The sequence below is a fragment of the Kogia breviceps genome, chromosome 3 (genome assembly GCF_026419965.1).
Source record: "Kogia breviceps isolate mKogBre1 chromosome 3, mKogBre1 haplotype 1, whole genome shotgun sequence".
NCBI lineage: Eukaryota > Metazoa > Chordata > Mammalia > Artiodactyla > Physeteridae > Kogia > Kogia breviceps.
Window position 1 is genome coordinate 141,098,177 of NC_081312.1, and position 18,442 is coordinate 141,116,618.

The 18,442-nt window shown below is 42.6% G+C and overlaps 1 pseudogene; it reads right to left on the bottom strand.

The window, feature by feature from the left end:
* Positions 1–215: 215 nt before the first annotated feature.
* The window catches only part of LOC131752894 (dual specificity protein phosphatase 5 pseudogene), a 63,934-nt pseudogene continuing 45,707 nt past the window's right edge, over positions 216–18,442 (bottom strand).

Below are 18,442 nucleotides of genomic sequence, written 5' to 3' on the forward strand. Positions count from 1 at the left end.
ACAGGCTGTGCTCTTGAAGCGGCTTGGCTTTCCTTCCCTCTGAGAACCTATCTTCAAGGTCAGTCTGAAGTTTGCAAGCCTGGTGGCCACTTGACCCCACTGGGGCAGCCTGACGGAGGGAGCAATTCCGAACCGCAAGCCATGAAAGGTCCACGAGGTTAAAAAACAAAACCACAGTTGTTCTTGGGGCTGGGCTGGTTCCCCCCATCCCAGTTTTAGCAGGATGTGTATGTGGCCGTGGAACTCCTGGTGAGCTCTGAGGCCGTCCAGCGGGTGGTAGGGAATGTGCAGTAGGAACCCCGCACGTCAGGGCTCAGTGTCTGCAAATGGGCTTTACATGAAGAGCGGGATGCACCCTCCGGGCAGAAGGGATCCCGGGACAGGGAGTGCGAGGCAGGATCTCAGGAAGCCAAAGCTGGGCAAGATCACGCTCCTCTTCCTCTGGATGTGATCAATGCCCTCCTTCAGGCGGAACTGCTGGCCTCCATGACATGAGCTACGCAGATGGCAGGCGAACGGGAGCTCCCAGCTTCACAGTGGACCAGGACCTTGCCTTCCTTTTCTCGGACCCAGTCAATGAAGCCTATTGCTCCTTGGAAGCAGGAGCGAATGTCAGCCGCGTGGCTGTCTCGCACAGGGATCCATTTGTAGTGAAGGTGGGCCGTGCACGCCTGCAAGGTCCGCCGCCAGACTCTCAGCAGGGCCGTGATCACGTGCAAGGTGGTGAGGAACCGGCACTTGGATGCTTGGTCGGCACTTCCAAGGTGGACGAACACAGAGGCATTGTATCTGGGCCGCCGTGGTCCTAAGGCGGCCGGTAGCTGATATTGAGCACTGGTTTCCCCACACTGGCTGATGAGCGCGCTCTCGTTTCAGTCTCCTCTGGTGAAATGGGTTTTACAGCCACGCAGCACTCGGGAATATTCTGAGTGGAAAGCTTCCTACCCTCGCCTGTAAGAAGCACACCTGCCAGCGGGCCGGCGGGCAGGGGAGCTGTGAGGCTGGCGGGATGCGCACCGCGGTCCCCTCGGCAACCCCGCCGCGCGCGCGCCCTCTGTCGGGCAGCACGAGCGCGCCGCCGAGGGGAGATGGGCGTGGAGCGAGCCGCGCACGCTCGAGGCGGCCCAGGCGTGGCGTGGGGGTGGGCGTGCACGTGGTCCCGCCCCCGCCCACGCCGCACGCAGGTGCCCAAGCCCGCTGCCAGCAGGCGAGGCTCCGGGCGAGCGGGGGCTGGCGGCGCGGGCCGGTAACTCCGCTCGCGTTTCCCTTCTCGGACGCTCGGCGTTCCGCCGGCCTCTCTCCGCCCCCTGCAGTCGGGCCGAGGAGTTTTGAACGGTGTCTGAGGATAACTCAATGTGCAGCGTTACTGGAAACTAAATATAAGACGTTTAACTGGAAGAGCCAGGTAAGATGGGTCATTTGACCCTTGAACCACGCGGGGGTTAGGGGCGCTGACCTCCCGTGGAGTCGAAAATCCTCTCATGCTCAGTCTCTGCCTCAAAAACAAAGGAATTGGTAAACGACTTACCCAAGGGCTGGAAGCTCAAACAGTTTGGTTAGAATCAGGATTCAAGCCCTAGTTCTTTTGATTCCGCGTAATGTGACCTCTAATTGAACGCAGGCTTTTCCCCACATTTAATTAACGTAAAAATCTGTATAATGAAAATACAGGTGCTGTATTTGTTGGAAAAAAACTCCGTGTAAGTGGACCCGCACAGTTCAAACTGCAGTTCAAACCCATGTTATTCAAGGGTCAACTGTATTTTAGGATGGAACTCTTGGCTTAGATATCAGAAGTTTTTAAGGGCTCCCTCTCAGAGGTGAGTTAAATCATCAATCAGTCATTTTCTATACCCACCCTCAATAAAGAATACAGGTTTGGAGGGTCTAGATCCAGGTCTGCTGCTGTAAGTCAGATGACTGCAATTAAGTGATAATAGTAAAATCTATAGGGAATATCAGGCGGCCTAGATTCAGGGGAGTTTTGCTCCCACAAGATCAGAAAACATGGAAAAGGCCAGGAAGCCCGCAGTCTGGGGTGTCTATTTTCTAGACACCCCAGACTGGATGTGTTAAACCAGTGTGATGAGTCTTAGGTCTAGGCAGTGCTTCTCACATTTGCTCCCATGGCCAAGTCCCTGTGAGTCACTTCTGGGGACATCACAAAATAATGACCCATTTTCCATGTATTATATAAACCAGGAGTAGCTTTATGGATGAAAAATTTTATAATCACATATGTAGCGTTTTCATGCCTCACAAATGTGTATGTAAAATATTTCTAGGAAATGACATGTACACTGGTGGTCCTTGCCCTATTATCTCTTCCTCTCCTGCATGCTGCCCTTGCTGAGGCCAGGGAAGAGAAGGAGGCCTTTTACAATGAAACTCCCCTGTGAGCCTCATAACATATAAGGAGGTTTGCTAGTGGGTATGAACCCTTTGCTGGGCATAGAGTGTGATTGTCTTTTTTTTTTTTTTTTTTTTTTTTTTTTGGCTGCGTTGGGTCTTGGTTGCTGTGTGAGGGCTTTCTCTAGTTACGGCGAGCAGGGGCTACTCTTCATTGTGGTGCGCAGGCTTCTTGTTGCAGTGGCTTCTCGTTGCGGAGCACGGGCTCTAGGCGTGTGGGTTTCAGTAGTTGTGGCTCGTGGGCTCTAGAGCGCAGGCTCAGTAGTTGTGGTGCACGGGCTTAGTTGCTCCGCGGCACGTGGGATCTTCCTGGAGCAGGACTCGAACCCATGTCCCCTGCATTGGCAGGCGGATTCTTAACCACTGCGCCACCAGGGAAGTCCCTAGAGTTTGATTGTCTTTTAAGTGTCTTCTCCATTCTCACGACTTGACCATGGAGCAGAGCTGAATCTCAGAGGACAGGCCTGGAGGGGTTTCAGCATAAAGGAGCAAAAGGAAAGGCAGAGCAAAAGAAGGCACAGGGGCAGGGCTGGAGAGAAGGGAGAGGGGGCACCTTTTTCAGGCGGCATCTACAGAGCCAGGGACTAAAGACCCATTTGTATGGGCTGAGCCCTGGAGTCAGACTGAGCAAATTAGAGAAGAAATCTCCAAATCTCTCCCACCAGAAAGGCTTTCTGTGAGTTAGACCGTATCGCTTGAACCTGGAGTAGGTACCTGTTTGAATGTTTTTTGGGAACTGATATTGATGCTTGATGGGTTAAGAGTAAGACTTTGTCATTCTCTCCTCCACAATAAAGGACTCAGTGTAGAGATTTTTTACATTCTGAGTTTTTCTGTTGAAATCTATTTACTACCAGGACATTTGTCTTGTCAATCTACACTGGCTAGCTCATTAAAGCAACAGTCTGTTGAGCTTACTCTATGTCAAGCACTGTGTTATGTGTTTGACATAGATTATGATGTTTAATTCCTCCAGCGTACCTGGAAGTGGGTATCATGAGCCCATTTGACTGATGAGAGAGCTGAGCCTCGGCGAGGTAGACTTTCCCAAAATCACGTGGCCGGTAAGAAGCAGAACCCAAATCTCTTACTCTCTTTCTCTAGCGTGGTTAGTAACTAGCTCATCCACTGCTTCTGCAGCAGAATTTTAATAAAAACGGAAGAAAAATCTATTCTTTGATTTTTGTGTGTGTGTGTGTGTGAATTGGGAAAAGACTATCAACATTTTTAAAGTAAACTTTTAATTTTAGAATATTTTGAGATTTGCAGAATTGCTGTGAAGATAATAAGTGTATCTGTATTCCCACACCCAGCGTTCCCTTTTTAAAACATCTTATGATAGTATGTATATGTTTGTTATGATGAATGAACCAACTTTGATACATTATTATTAACTAATGTCCAGGGTTTATTCAGATTTCCTCAGTTTTCCCCTTATGTCCTTTTTCTGTTCCATGATCCTGTCTAGGATATCATGTTATATGTAAGTAGTCATGTCTCCTCAGGGTCTTAGCTGTGGTAGTTCCTCAGCCTTCCCTTGCTTTTGGTGACTTTGACAGTTTTGAGGATTGCTGGTGAGCTATTTTGTAGAAGCTTCCTCAGTTGGAATTTGTCTGATGTTCTCATCATTAGATTGGGGTAGTATATTTTTGGAGGGAGACTACAGAAGTAAAATGCCATTTTCATCATCTTATATCAAAGGTCATCCTGTCAACGTGACGTCACTTAAATGCTAATGTTGATCACCTGGCTCAGGTAGTGTTTGTCAGGTTATTGCCCTGTCAAGTGACTCCTTCCCCCATTTCCATGCTTTCCTCTGTGGAAGGAAGTGACTTAAGAAGTGGGAAGTTACCAGCTCCTTGAGGCTGGAGTATCTGTATAAGTTATTTGGAATTCTGCACAGTGGATTTGTCTCTCTTCCTTATTTCTTTAATCATTATATCAGTATGGCCTCATGGATATTTATTTCATGCTTTGGGTTATAATCCAATGCTACTTAATTTTCTTGCTCTAATTGTTCCAGCTTTGGCCACTGGGAGCTCTTTCAGTTGGCTCCTATGACACATCAACTTTTTTTTTTCTGGTTTTTTTTTTTTTTTTTTTTTTTGAGCACTCCCTTATTTTCTGGACCTACAAGATGCTCCAAACTCATCTTGTATATTTCCTGCTCCAGTCCTGGAATCTGCCATTTTTCTAAGCATCCCTGGTTCCTTTCATTGGAGAATGGTGTTAGAAACCAAGATCTGGGCATTAGGTGTGCTCATTCCTATGGGGATGGCATTGCTTCTAGGTCCTCTCAGCTGAAAGAGCAAGGAAATATTTGTGTATATACTAATCTGTGTATATACACATATCTATTAATTTTTCTATATGTAACCATCTATGTCTATATTAAGCTAAACATGACTTCATACTGATCTCTCCAACTCCAATCTACTACTGCATGGCTCGTTCTAGCCTTCTCCCCTTCTTTATCTGTAAATTCCCACTCCAACAGTGAGGAACCTGCTTCCTGCCATCTGCCATCCATTTACTTAATTGTTCAGTTCCGGTATATGTGTACAGCAATATCAGAATTGTTAACCCATATCCCCAAAGGAAACAACTTCATCAGCTAGAGTACAGTGCTGTGTGCAGTTACTTTCTTCTTTGGCGTTTCAGATTCTCCTCATTTCCAGAGTTACTTAGGCTAGCACTATTCTCCCCCTGCCCCACACCCTTTAATAAGGTTGTTTCACACATTTGTAATACAGTTGGGTGGTTTGTCATATTTTTTATTCCATTCTGGGATCTCCAAAATAATTTTTTTTCTAGTTTGCGTGTACTTTACAGTATCACACAGAATCACCACCTCCCCAAATCCTCTGCACTTCACGTACTCAACCTCACCCCCCCACCAAGTACTGGCAACCAGTGATCTGTTTACCACCTTTATAATTTTGCCTTTCCAGAAGGTCATATAATTGGAACCATGCAGTAGGCAGCTTTCCCAGACTGACTTCTTTCATTTAACAATATGCATTTAAAATTCATCCATATTTTTTAGTGACTTGATAGCTTGTCTCTTTTTATCAAATGGGCAAAATGCTTCATTGTCTGGAGGTAGCACAGTTTGTTTATCTATCCACCTATTACAGGACATGTTGGTTGCTTCCAGGTTTTGGCAGTTAGTAATATAGCTGTGCAGACTTTCGTGGGGACATAAGTTTCAGATCATTTGGGTAAATACTTAGGAATACAATTACTGAGTCAGGTGGTAAGACTGTCTCGTTTTGTAAGAAACTGCCACACTGTCTTTCAGAGCGGCTGTACCATTCTGCGTTCCCATCAGTACTGAATGAGTTCCTGTGCTCTGCAGTCAACGTTTGGTATTGTTTTTTTTTTTTCCCCCCGGTACGCGGGCCTCTCACTGCTGTGGCCTCTTCCGTTGTAGAGCACAGGCTCTGGACGCACAGCCTCAGTGGCCATGGCTCACGGGCACAGCTGCTCTGCGGCATGTGGGATCCTCCTGGACCGGGGCACGAACCCGTGTCCCCTGCATCGGCAGGTGGATTCTCAACCACTGCGCCACCAGGGAAGCCCTTGTTGGTTTTTTTGGATGTTGTCATTCTGATAGTCTTTATTTTTGTTTTTTTAACATCCTTATTGGAGTATAACTGCTTTACAATGGTGTGTTAGTTTCTGCTTTATAACAAAGTGGATCAGTTATACATATACATATATCTCCATATCTCCTCCCTCTTGCATCTCCCTCCCACCCTCCCCATCCCACCCCTCTAGGTGGTCACAAAGCACCCAGCTGATCTCCCTGTGCAATGGGCTGCTTCCATTCTGATAGTCTTGTAGTGGTATCTCGTTGTTTTCACGTGCAACTCCCTAATGACACGTGGTGTTGAGCACCTTTTCATCTGCTTCTTTGCCATCTGTATCTTCTTTTGTGAGGTGTCTGCTCAGATCTTTTGACCCCTTTTAGTTCTTTTTAAAAAATTGTTGACTTTAAGAGTTCTTTCATATTTTGGATATAAGCCCTTTACCAGGTATGTGTTCTGCAAATATTTTCTTCCAATCTGTGGCTTAGCTTTTCATTTTCTTAACAGTATCTTTTGCAGAGCAGAAGTTTTAATTTTAATGAAGTCCAACCTATTTTTTTCTTTCATTGATTGAGCTGTTAGTATTGTATGTAAAAACTCATCACCAAACCCAAGGTCATGTAGATTTTCTCCTATGTTTTCTTTTTAAAATATTTATTTATTTGGCTACGCTGGGTCTTAGTTGCCGCACGGGGGAATCTTTTTATTTATTTATTTATTTAAAGTCTTTATTGAATTTGTTACAGTGTTGCTTCTGCTTTTTATTTTGTTTTTTTGGCCAGGAGGGATGTGGGATCTTACTCCCCAACCAGGGATCAAACCCACATCCCCTGCATTAGAAGGTGAAGTCTTAACCACTGGACTGCCAGGGAAGTCCCACACGTGATCCTTAATTGCCACATGCATGCAGGGTCTAATTCCCTGAGCAGGGATTGAACCCGGGCCCCCTGTACCACCAGGGAAGTCCCCTCTTATGTTTTCTTTAAGAAGTTTTTCATTTTATATTGAGGCCTACAATCCATTCTGAGTTCATTTTTGTGTGAGGTGTAAGGTCTGTGTCTGGATTCATCTTTTTAAATTTAGACATTCAGCACCATTTGTTAAAAAGCCAACATTAATTTTTGTTTGTATATCTTTATTGAACTATAGTTGATTTACAATATTAGTTTCAGATACACAGCATAGTGATTCAAAATTTTTACAGATTATGCTCCGTTTAAAGTTATTACAAAATAATGGATATATTTCATTGTACGATATATCCTTGTGCTATACGATATATCCTTCTTATTTATTTTATAAATAGTTTATAAATACGTAACAGTTTGTATCTCTTTATGCCCCACCCCTATCCTGCCCCTTCCCCTTCTCTTTCCCCACTAGTAACTACTAGTTTGTTCTCTAAATCTGTGAGTGTGTTTCTGTTTTGTTATATATATTCATTTGTTTTATATTTTAGATTCCACATATAAGTGATAACATAGAGTATGTCTTTCTCTGTCTGACTTATTTCACTAAGCATAAGACCCTCTAGGTCTATCCACACTGTTGAAAATGGCGGAATTTCATTGATTTTATGGCTGAGTAATATTCCATTGTATATATATGCCACATCTTTATCCATTCATCTGTTGGTGGACACTTGGGTTGCTTCCATATCTTGGTTATTGAATGCTGCTATGAGCATGGGGTACATGTATCTTTTTGAGTTTGTGTTTTTACTTTTTTCAAATGTATACCCAGGAGTAGATTTGCTGGAGAATATGGTAGTTCTATTTTTAGTTTTTTGAGTAACCTCTATAATGTTTTCTGTAGTGGCTGCACCAATTTACATTCCCACCAGCAGTGCACTAGGGTTCCCGTTCTCCACATCCTCGCCAACATTTATTATTTGTAGACATTTTGATGTTAGCCATTCTGACAGGTGTGAGGTGATACCTCATTGTGGTTTTGAGTTGCATTTCTCTAATAATTAGTGATGCTGAGCATCTTTTCACGTGCCTGTTAGCCATCTGTATGTCTTCTTTGCAAAAAGTCTATTCAGGTTTTCTGCCCATTTTAAAATCGGATTTTTTTTTTGGTTACTGAGTTGTATGCGCTGTTTATACTGGCTTGGCCAAAAGGTTCATTCGGGTTTTTCTGTATTGGGTTGGCCAAAAAGTTGGTTCGTGATTTTCCGTAAGATCTTACTGGAAAACCCAAACGAACTTTTTGGCCAACTCAGTATTTTGGATATTCACCCATTATGGGTCATATGATTTGCTAATATCTTCTCCCATTCAGTAGGTTGTCTTTTCATTTCGTGATGGTTTCCTTTGCTGTGCAAAAGCTGAGTGAAGTAACTTTTGTATCATTGACATCTTTTAATTCAGCAGATAAACTTTAATCTCATAATAAATACTTCCTTTTCAGACAGAAAAGATCATTCTAAATGGGTTTACCTTGTTTGGCATCGATTAAATGTTGATTTAACATTCTTAATTGCAATTATGCATTGGTTTGCTTGGTATCTTTTTAAAGTTCTTTGATTAAGGGTCCGTACAGCGTGGTCTTTCACATATCAAGGCCACTGAATCCTATTAGAAGGGTAAATTGTATAGTGAAATGTTTCACTGTGTGCAAATCTCAGCTGTGTTTTAGTTAAGTAAAAGCACATTGGCTTTTGATCACCACTTGATCAATTACTTATAATGTAAAAGGGATGGCTAAACAATGGACGCATACTTAGAATTCCAAATGTAGCTCTGGGAGTAAAAGGGAAGAAGAAAATTGTTCCTTGATAATCACAAATAATAATGTTGCCTTTAAAATATTCTGAAAATGGTTTCATCATAGAGATGTTAATGGTTCACTAAGTCCTGGCCACACAAAGTGTGGTCTTCAGACCAGAGCACCAGAAGGATCTGGGAGCTTGTTAGGAATGCAGAATCAGGTCTTGCCCCAAACCTATTGAATCAGAATCTGCAGTTGAGCAAGATCCCCAAGATGATTTGTATGCACAATGTAAAGCTTGCAAAGCTTTCTGTTGGCAAAACGTTTCTGCCTGGTTTGTGGAACTAGAGTGCTGTGGAAGTGAGCTTTGCGAGTTCTGGCCCAGTCACTAAGGTCTTAAAACCTCCGTGTATTATTTTCCTTTTGCACATCATTCCTGCCAAATCAGATGTTATCTGCCGCCTGCTAAAGAGAACTGCAGAGACTATTTCAGCAGCACAGGAGACGGAGTGCTGTGTGTGTATGTGCCAATGATAGTAAAGTTCCTTCAGAAGGGAATTTAAGGCACTGTAGTTGGAGAGCCTTTATTTGGGCCTTGAAGATAGAAAATTGTTAAGACGGGAAAGAGTCTAATTAACATACTTTTGAAACAGAACTCACCTTTAAAAAAATATATAGAATTATGTGGTACGTGTACACACACACACGGTATGTGTACACACACACACACACTCCCTCCCTCCCTCCCTCCTTTTTTTTTTTTAAACATCTTTATTGGAGTATAACTGTTTTACTCCCTCCCTCCTTTTGTCCCAAGGCCTGGCTTTCCCTCAGAGCATCAACACCTGTTTTCAGGCCTTTCTGTCCTCCATCATCACATTCTTCAGGAAAAGGGGGGGGGGGGGCGCAGATTTTCTCAACTGTGATGCCTGTTACAACATTAAACGTGACATTGTATGGAGTTAGCTACATATCCCATTTATTCTTAGACTGTGTGGAGAATCACTTTTTTTTTTTGCTTACCATGAATTAAAAATAAAGAAGAGTGCCATCTTGTGGGCATCTCTGTTACTACCACAACCACGTCAGATCTTGGTGGAAGTCCATCAACCCCAGAGAACCGTTCTGCTATGTACACGTCTATATGTAATGTATCATCAGCTGGGGGCAACCGATCAAGAACCTCTCTTCAGTTCTTTTACTTACAATGAGTCATCCTATGGGCTTTTATTTTCATAAATGACTAATAACCTATAAAGTGAATCATGGAGGAGTACCAACGTTGGCATTTATGACAAAAAATGGCACATTATCAGTTCCCTTACATACTCTAATTCCATTTTGTATAAGAAGTTTGGCGGATAAGCCCCACAGTACATGAGCCCACATGGAATTGGGAATTCTGGAAACTTCTGGGGAGGATGTTTGTATTCAGTGTTGTATTGAGTTTGGCCATGGTTTTCAATGGTTGCTAGTCTTGTTTTAAATAATTTGGTTGTCATTTATTTCTCATTGTGAGGAGAGAATGAGGACAGACCACTCAGTAGCAGGAAAGAAGTTTTAGTAGCAGTTCAGGGATCACTGAGCTAGAAGATTGTGGACCACAGGCCTCCATAGGGAATTGGATACCAGGATGCTCCTTGGCAAGACGGGGCCAAGGAGGATGGGTCATACTAGTTCGTATAGCTGGGAGACTCCCTTCTAATCCTGGGTTTGCTGCTTTTTACCAGGAGACCTTGGGCAAATCCCTACACCTCATTGGGCTTTGTTTTTTTTAATTTGTAAAGTGACAAATTTGCAATTTATGATCTCCAGGCTCCCCTCAAGACCTAAAATTTGATGTATGAAAGAGAGGGTCTCATTTCTCAATCCTTCGTAACACAGGTTTCCTGGTCAAAGGCAGGATTTATCATACAGATCCTTATTTTCAGTGAAACTTCTAGGTAGAACATTCTGAAGCCATAGAAATGGTTTATATTTTACATAGTTAACAAATTATGGAAATACTTGAATGTAATTACTCCTTCATTATTTTTTCCCTCATTTTGAATTCCTGCAGCTCTACTGGAGAGGGTATCACAAAAAAAAGTACACTTACTTCCACTCAAAGACTGAGGCAGCTGGGCCCCTGGTCCACTGGTATATATTTTTTCCTTGTAGATGGGTGCAGTCAACATCACAGCATTTTAAGACATCTCAGGCTGTGTTGGGTGACATTATCCACACAGCCTGCAGCTGCTATGTCCACCTCATGCTGTCAGTATCTGCCAGGGGTTCTGATGCTAGGGAAAGAAACCATCCCTTCCATGGTCACCTGAAGGATATTTGGGGATGGGTGCCATTTCATGTAGAAGAGTTTCTCTGTTCCCAAATCCCTAGGAACATTCTGTTTAATTGGTGCATGTGTATATTAAGAGATCTTGTACATTTAAGAATTCTTGGGCTTCCCTGGCGGCGCACTGGTTGAGAGTCCGCCTGCCGATGCAGGGGACACGGGTTCGTGCCCTGGTCCGGGAAGATCCCACATGCCGCGGAGCGGCTGGGCGCGTGAGTCATGGCTGCTGAGCCTGCGCGGGAGAGGCCACAACAGTGAGAGGCCCGCGTACCGCAAAAAAAAAAAAAAAAAAGAATTCTCATACTTTCCTGTTCACTCGAGTGAATGCATTGTAAGTTGTTTTTGGAGAAGAAGAGAGGATCCAAAACCCAACAGACTATTAGAAAGTTCACTCCCAACTTGCAGCTTATTTTTGTCAGAATTATGCTACTGTGTATTGTTGAACTTGTTCTTTAAAAAAATGCGGAACAGAAATTGTGTTGATAACGTTTGACCACAAGAGGGCGGTCTAACAAAACACCGCAGCTCAAAAATCGACATCTGCTTCCTCCAACATTTACCTGCTACAGTTGCTGCCTGGTCTTATGACATAAAGCTCAGTGTCACAAATATTGTTTTAAACTTCATGAAAAGAGATTTTTTTAAAAAGAATGTTGGGAACCTGGGAAGTGAATCCTAAGCACAAGTTCAACTGCTTGTTTAGCTGGAGGTGCTTTATAATTCCTCCATCAATTTCCGAAAAAAGGCGGAGTTTAAAAACCTTTGCTTTCTTTAACAGACCAAACAATACAAACTCAAAACACTTTACGAACATTTGCATTTCCAAAGTAGAGCTTTTATGGATTATCTTCCTAAGAATTCTAACTCTAGATATATGATTAAAAAACAAAACAAAACAAACAACTCATTCTCTAAGCTAAATACAACTGTTAGAGAAAAATGCTGTTATCTCTTCCAGGATACAGATACTTGAAAAATAAAGTGGGGGAAAGGCTATGTGATAATCTCTGAAGTAAATTAAAGCGCCCGGACTGTGTCTTCCTAGAAGGATTATTATTCAGATAATACTTGAGGGGGTAATTGCCAAAAATGAATATCCTTTAAACAATCTTTACCGATAGTAAAATAATTAGAAAAATTTATGTGCATCTCTGCTATTATTAATGTGGCTTTGCTTAAAGGAGATTTAGTTGGTTATGCATGGATATTACAAGAATCTCCCTCCCCCGCTTCTCAGATGACATGTTTATACTCAGGCAGCATTTCTAAATGTTTAATAGAGACGAAGAGATTCCATTTAATTAGGCAGAATGACTTGTTTATGTGCAGGTTATATATTTACGAGTTCTAATGAAGAACGGAAAATATCTATTGAACAGCCTTTGAAGTTTCACTGGTTTAAGGATAATTGTAAACCCAGCTCAGTGGAAATAGCATCTCAGTCAATCAAATGATTGGAGAGTCAAGCATACAGAGTTAAATCTAGGTAAAATAACTGCACAAATCGAGTGTCGATCAGTGTTCAAAGGATTTTTTACTCTCCCAAATCAAAGCTCTTCCATCTTACACTTGACTGGAATATTGAAACTGGGTTACAGGAAAAAATGGTGAAGAAGTAACAAGATATGTTTTCTTTCTTAAAAAATACCCTTACCATTTATATAAAACCTTTTGCCTTTTTCAGTTTTTACTTCCTGTATTCTGTGCGGCCTATTTTACTTGTGAACTAGGTAAGATAAACATGTTACTGTCAAAAGCATTTTTTTTCACATTCATCCTTTCCAAAAATGAGAAGTTAATTTTTTCTTAATCTCTGACCTGAGGTAAAAATCCCAAATATTTGCGTGCCTCAGATGTGCCGCAAAAAGGCCACCCAAATTAATGAGGCTTCTTGAATTGGTGTATAGAAATGAATTACAAAGCTTAAGAAGTCGAAGAGATTTCTCATGATGTTTAAAGCAGTATTAATGATCGCATGGAATGAGATATCAAGCTTTGTGTTATTACTATAGGATTAGCTTTTAGTTCCTGAAAGCTGGTCTATTTATGGGTATATAGGATGGAATTAAACTTTGAAAAGGTTAATTTTTTTTTTTAAAGTGTTCTGTAGAAGGTTTATTTCCTATCACCTTTTATTAAGTTTCTCTTTGAATTGTAGTTGCAATCTGCATTTGGAGTAGGTCCAGGAAGCTTGCATAATAATCTAATCCCTGGCAGAGCCTCTCTTAGGGGAGGGAGTGGGGTAAATGAAATGCTACTTACAGGTTCCTGACAATATATTCATCTTGATATGATTGCAGCTGATGGCTTGTAGCAAGGCTACACGTAGGACTTGCGTTTGCTGTCTTTAGGGTATGTTATAATTTCAGTGTGGAAAACAAAACCCAAGCCTACAAGAGAAAGAAGGATATCCCTAATCGAAAAATAGTACCTGAAATATATATATATATATATATATATATATACACACACACACACATACACACACACACACACACACACACACACACACACACACACACACACACACACACACACACACATACACTGAGCATTTACTCCATCCCAAGTACTTTACTAAGTTTTTTTTAAAAATATTGGAGTATATTTGATTTACAGTGTTATGTTTCAGGTGTACAGCAAAGTGATTTAGTTATACTATACATACATTTATTATTTCCTGGATTCTTGAAAAATATTTGTTGAGAACAAAACATTTGTCTTGTTGCAGGGAGAATGGAGAGTAGAGAATAAAAGACTAAAGAAGATGGGAAAAGAAACCATTGCCCTTTGCTTTTAGCTCACGACCATAGTGAAGGCTCCGAAGCATTTTAGCAGTTAATTGCACATCCGTTTTCTTTCTTCTTTGTACTTGTGTAATTTATGTTCATAAGAAAACTCTGCTCCTCTCGTCTGGAGCCAGCATTATGTAGCTGAAATCTTGGATGCTGTGGGTTTAAGATCTAACAGGACTTAATCAGGTGGGATTTGTTTTCTTATTGATCTGTTTATTGCTTGGGTCCTGCTGACAAGCTGCTAAATAATGGGGAGGAATTAGGGCTGCAGCTCTTCAGAGAAATGTGTCCTGGCTGGAGCTCCACCTGAACATGGGTGAGCAAAAGATGGCAGACAGCTCCGAAGAAGGGGCTTAGGGCTTACAGAGTGGAAGTGGGTTATGCCAGCAGCATAAACGTTAAAAGGGGAAGATGCTAGCTGATGTATTTGTGTTTATTGTCTATTCGGTTCTGATAGCTTGGCTGATGCCCTTTAGAGTTGACCGTCATACCTAATTCAGGCCTAACTTAAGCAACAAAAGTCTCCTGATTTTGTGGGAGACACTGGGAAGGACAGGATACCATCCCCGTAAGAGAAAAGTAAAGGACGTGGGTACTTTTGAAGAAAAGTCCACTTAGGAGCCAAATACTTAGGAGTTGTTTAAAGGAAGCTAAAGGAAATGAAAGTGAGAAAAACAGTTTCATGAACATGTTAAACTCCCTGCCAGTAAATGCAAAGAGATAGGGGGAAAGTGCACTATGACTAAAAAGAAATCTTTCTGGTTCACTCTTTCCAAAAGCAGAGAATTGAAAGAGACAGTGGTTCATGGTCTTGTTCGATAACTTGATTAAACTGGGGAGCATGACAGTCTGTCTTCTCCGAGGGTGGCGAATACATGTTTCATGTCCCTACAGAACAAGAACGACAGCATTTTCATATTATTGACAAAGAAGAAAATATGTCTATAGATCGACATCATTTTAGACAACTGCTCCCGCCAGCATGGGCGCTGAGGATCACGTTCTGGCTCTGCCCACCTTTTAGTGTTGCAGAAAAGCAAGAGGGAAAACAGAACAGAAGGGAGTAGCCATTACAAGTGAAATATTATGGCGACGCTGGACTCCCTTTGCCCAGAGCTGACTTCTGAGGCTCTTTGGCAAGATATTTACAGATGCAATATCTCCCTCAGTCTCCTCCCTCATTCCACTCTTGGTTCCTTTAATGGGCGAATTAGCCATAAGTTCTTGTTAAATCTGTTCCTTTTGGGAAGAGAAAATGATGTACGTCCTTATGACTGGGAACTCCCAGGAGAGAGGTAGTTGGAGGAGAGTGTCCCCTTTCTGGGGTGCTTTTTCCTTGGGCTGCAGCTGTCACCAGCGGCTGCAATGTCACCCCCTCTATTGCCCTCATTCCGAGTGTGGTCCTGTGGGGTGAAGGGAAGAAGATATTCAAAATAGTCCTAGGAGGCACCTAGTTATATTTGCGCAGGGAGACCTCCCTTCACTGTTGGAGATGGGAAGGAACTTAGCGGCCAGATACGCCACGGCTTTTTATTTCACAGATGGGTAAACTGAAGCCCTTTGAAGTTTAGTGGATTGTTTAAGACAATGCAAGGAGTGAGTGGTAGAATGATTTCGGTGCTGGAATAATTTCAGGGCACTTTTGAGGAGGAAGCTGCTGGGGAGATGGGAGTATCTTTCTGGGACCTGGAGGGGCCTTGAGATAAGAGAGTGTGCTCTTTGCTCCTCAAAGTGTAGTTCATGGACCAGCAGCATGGCATCACCTGGAGCTTGTTAGACCTCAGTCTCTACCCCAGAACTACTGGCTTGGAATCTGCCTTGCAACAAGATCCCCAGGTGACGTCTATACATAGTGGGGTTCCAGAAGCACTGAGGCCCCAAACCCAAACCGGGATGACCGGCAGCTTATGGCTGCCTAATTTCAGCAAATGTCATAACTATTGATACCTCTGAAAAAGATGCTCTTGTAAGCAACATTTTTAGCTAAGGTGGGTACATTAAAACTTAAAAATTGGAAATGCAAAGAGTAAGAAGAGTGATGCTATCAAATGAGGGTGAAGACATGGGGAAATGGTGCCTTTTCATGGTACAACTTCTGTGGAGGGCACTTTGGTAATAGGTGTCAACGTCTTAAAAATATGCTTACCTTTTAAAAAATTTTTATTTTTTACTGAAGTATAGTTGATTTACAATGTTGCGGTAATTTCTGCTGTACAGCAAAGTGACTCAGTTATACGTATATACATTCTTTTTTGTATTCTTTTCCATTATGGTTTTTTTTTTTTTTTTTTTTTTTTTTTTTGCGGTACACGGGCCTCTCACTGTTGTGGCCTCTCCCGTTGCGGAGCACAGGCTCCAGACGCGCAGGCTCAGTGGCCATGGCTCGCGGGCCCAGCCGCTCCGCGGCATGTGGGATCTTCCCGGACCGGGGCACGAACCCACATCCCCTGCATTGGCAGGCAGATTCTCAACCAGTGTGCCACCAGGGAAGCCCTCCATTATGGTTTTATCACAATACTGAATATAGTTCCCTGTGCTATACAGTAGGATCTTATTGTCCATCCATCCTATATATAATAGTTTGCATCTGCTAAGACCAAACTCCCAGTCCACCCCTCCCCCAGTCCCCTTCCCCCTTGGCAACCACAAGTCTGTTCTCTATGTCTGTGAGTCTGTTTTTGCTTCGTAGATAGGTTCATTTGTGTCATATTTAAAAATATGCTTCCCCTTTGATCCAACAATTCAACTCCCTAGGAAGTTATTCTGGAGAAATAATGGGGCTAGTTTGAAAGGATGTGTGAACAAGAATGTTGTAATGTTTATTACAGCCAAAAAAAAAAAATTGGAAGTGGTCTGTCCTCTACTATCAAACAGTAGAGCATAGTAAAAAATATTATGGAACCTATCGTGGAATTCTATATAATCACTTAAAATGATAAGTTAGAGGAGCATTTACTACTCCAGAAATATGTTAATAGATGTTTGTTGAAAAGTGAAAAACCCAGGTTACCATACTCTGTATAAAATGATTTCATATCTTGTTCAGATAAATATTTTAAAACCCAGAAGACCATCCATCTAAATGTTAACAGTAGTTATTCCAGACAGTAAGATTATAGGTTATATTCTTTTTGCTTATCTTTGTTTTATGGTTCTTTTACAGTTGATGTGTATTAATTAGCTAACCAAAGGTGGTAATATAGCCATGTTGGAAGAGCATTTTAAAAAATTCACATCTTAAATATTTTACTTCCCAGGCCAAATTCCTAACAGGAAAAACATTTTGACATCTTTGTGTGACTTTTTCCACTATACTAACATTATATTAAAATTATCTATTAAACATCTTCCTCCTCCAAGACTGTGAAGGCCTTGATGACAAGGACTGAGTCTTTGGCATTTATATATCTAGGGCCTAGCATGGAGTGTGGCGCACGGCATGTAGTAATAAATGTTTTAAATGGACGGATGAAAGGGCCTTGAATGACAGTCTAAAGACTTTTCCTTCTTGGGTGTCTTATGGGACTAAAGTACTTAGCACGCAGGAATTGATTGCTGTGCATATAGACAATGTGCGAGATGAGGTAACTGTGGAGGGCTAAGTTCTGTTTGACGTATTGGTTTAGCTGCAATCTCTACTTTGGTAATAAACTGCCCCGTGAGATGTGGACCAGGGCTGAATGTGTCAGGAGGTCAGGCCATAGAGGTCTCTGAAGTCTCAGAGGAAGTGTGCTTCCTGAGACCTACCTGCCATCTCCCATGGGGTGACAGCTCCCCTGGTGGCCCTAGGAGGATCCTAGGTGAGGACTGGTAGGTTCAAGAGCGAGTTCATGGGCAGTGGAAAGTGCACCTGCGGGTCCCAGTTTGTATTTTATTTTAGTTGTGACTTTGGATCTTGTCTCATTAGGAGACTGAGTTTGGAGAGGCTTGAACGGTTGCTGTAGAGGACTCAGTTGGTTTCAGCATTATGCTAAGAAGCGTTTGCATACATTCCCCCACCGAATCCCACTGCTTCCTTATGATGTGGGTACCCATTTTATAGAGCGGGAGACTGAAACTGAGAAAGGTTAAGCTACTTGCTCCAAATTAAAACATGAAGAGGTGGAGCTGGAATCCAGACGGAAGGGCCTGGACCCAGAGCCCAGGCCCTCCTGCCAAGCTATAAAGAAGTTAGGGGGATGCTCTCAGGGTTCCCCCTGAGCTCTAGCATGTTTCCCTGTGTCTGGTCCAGCGGAGAAGTCCCTGGGCCTTCCTGAATTTCCCCAGGTCTCCTTGTGAAACAGATCCTATTTAAGAATGGGCCTCTATGTTCTGTGGTCACGTATTTTTTTTCTTGCTCTTGGCTCTAAGTGAAGTCACCAGAAAATGCATTTTATAGTTAAAGAAAAGAAGTTAATGGAATAAAAATTATTTTAGGGCTTCCCTGGTGGCACAGTGGTTGAGAGTCCGCCTGCTGATGCAAGGGACACGGGTTCATGCCCCGGTCCTGGAAGATCCCACATGCCGCAGAGCAGCTGGGCCCGTGAGCCATGGCCCCTGAGCCTGCGCGTCCGGAGCCTGTGCTCCGCAACGGGAGAGGCCACAACAGTGAGAGGCCCACG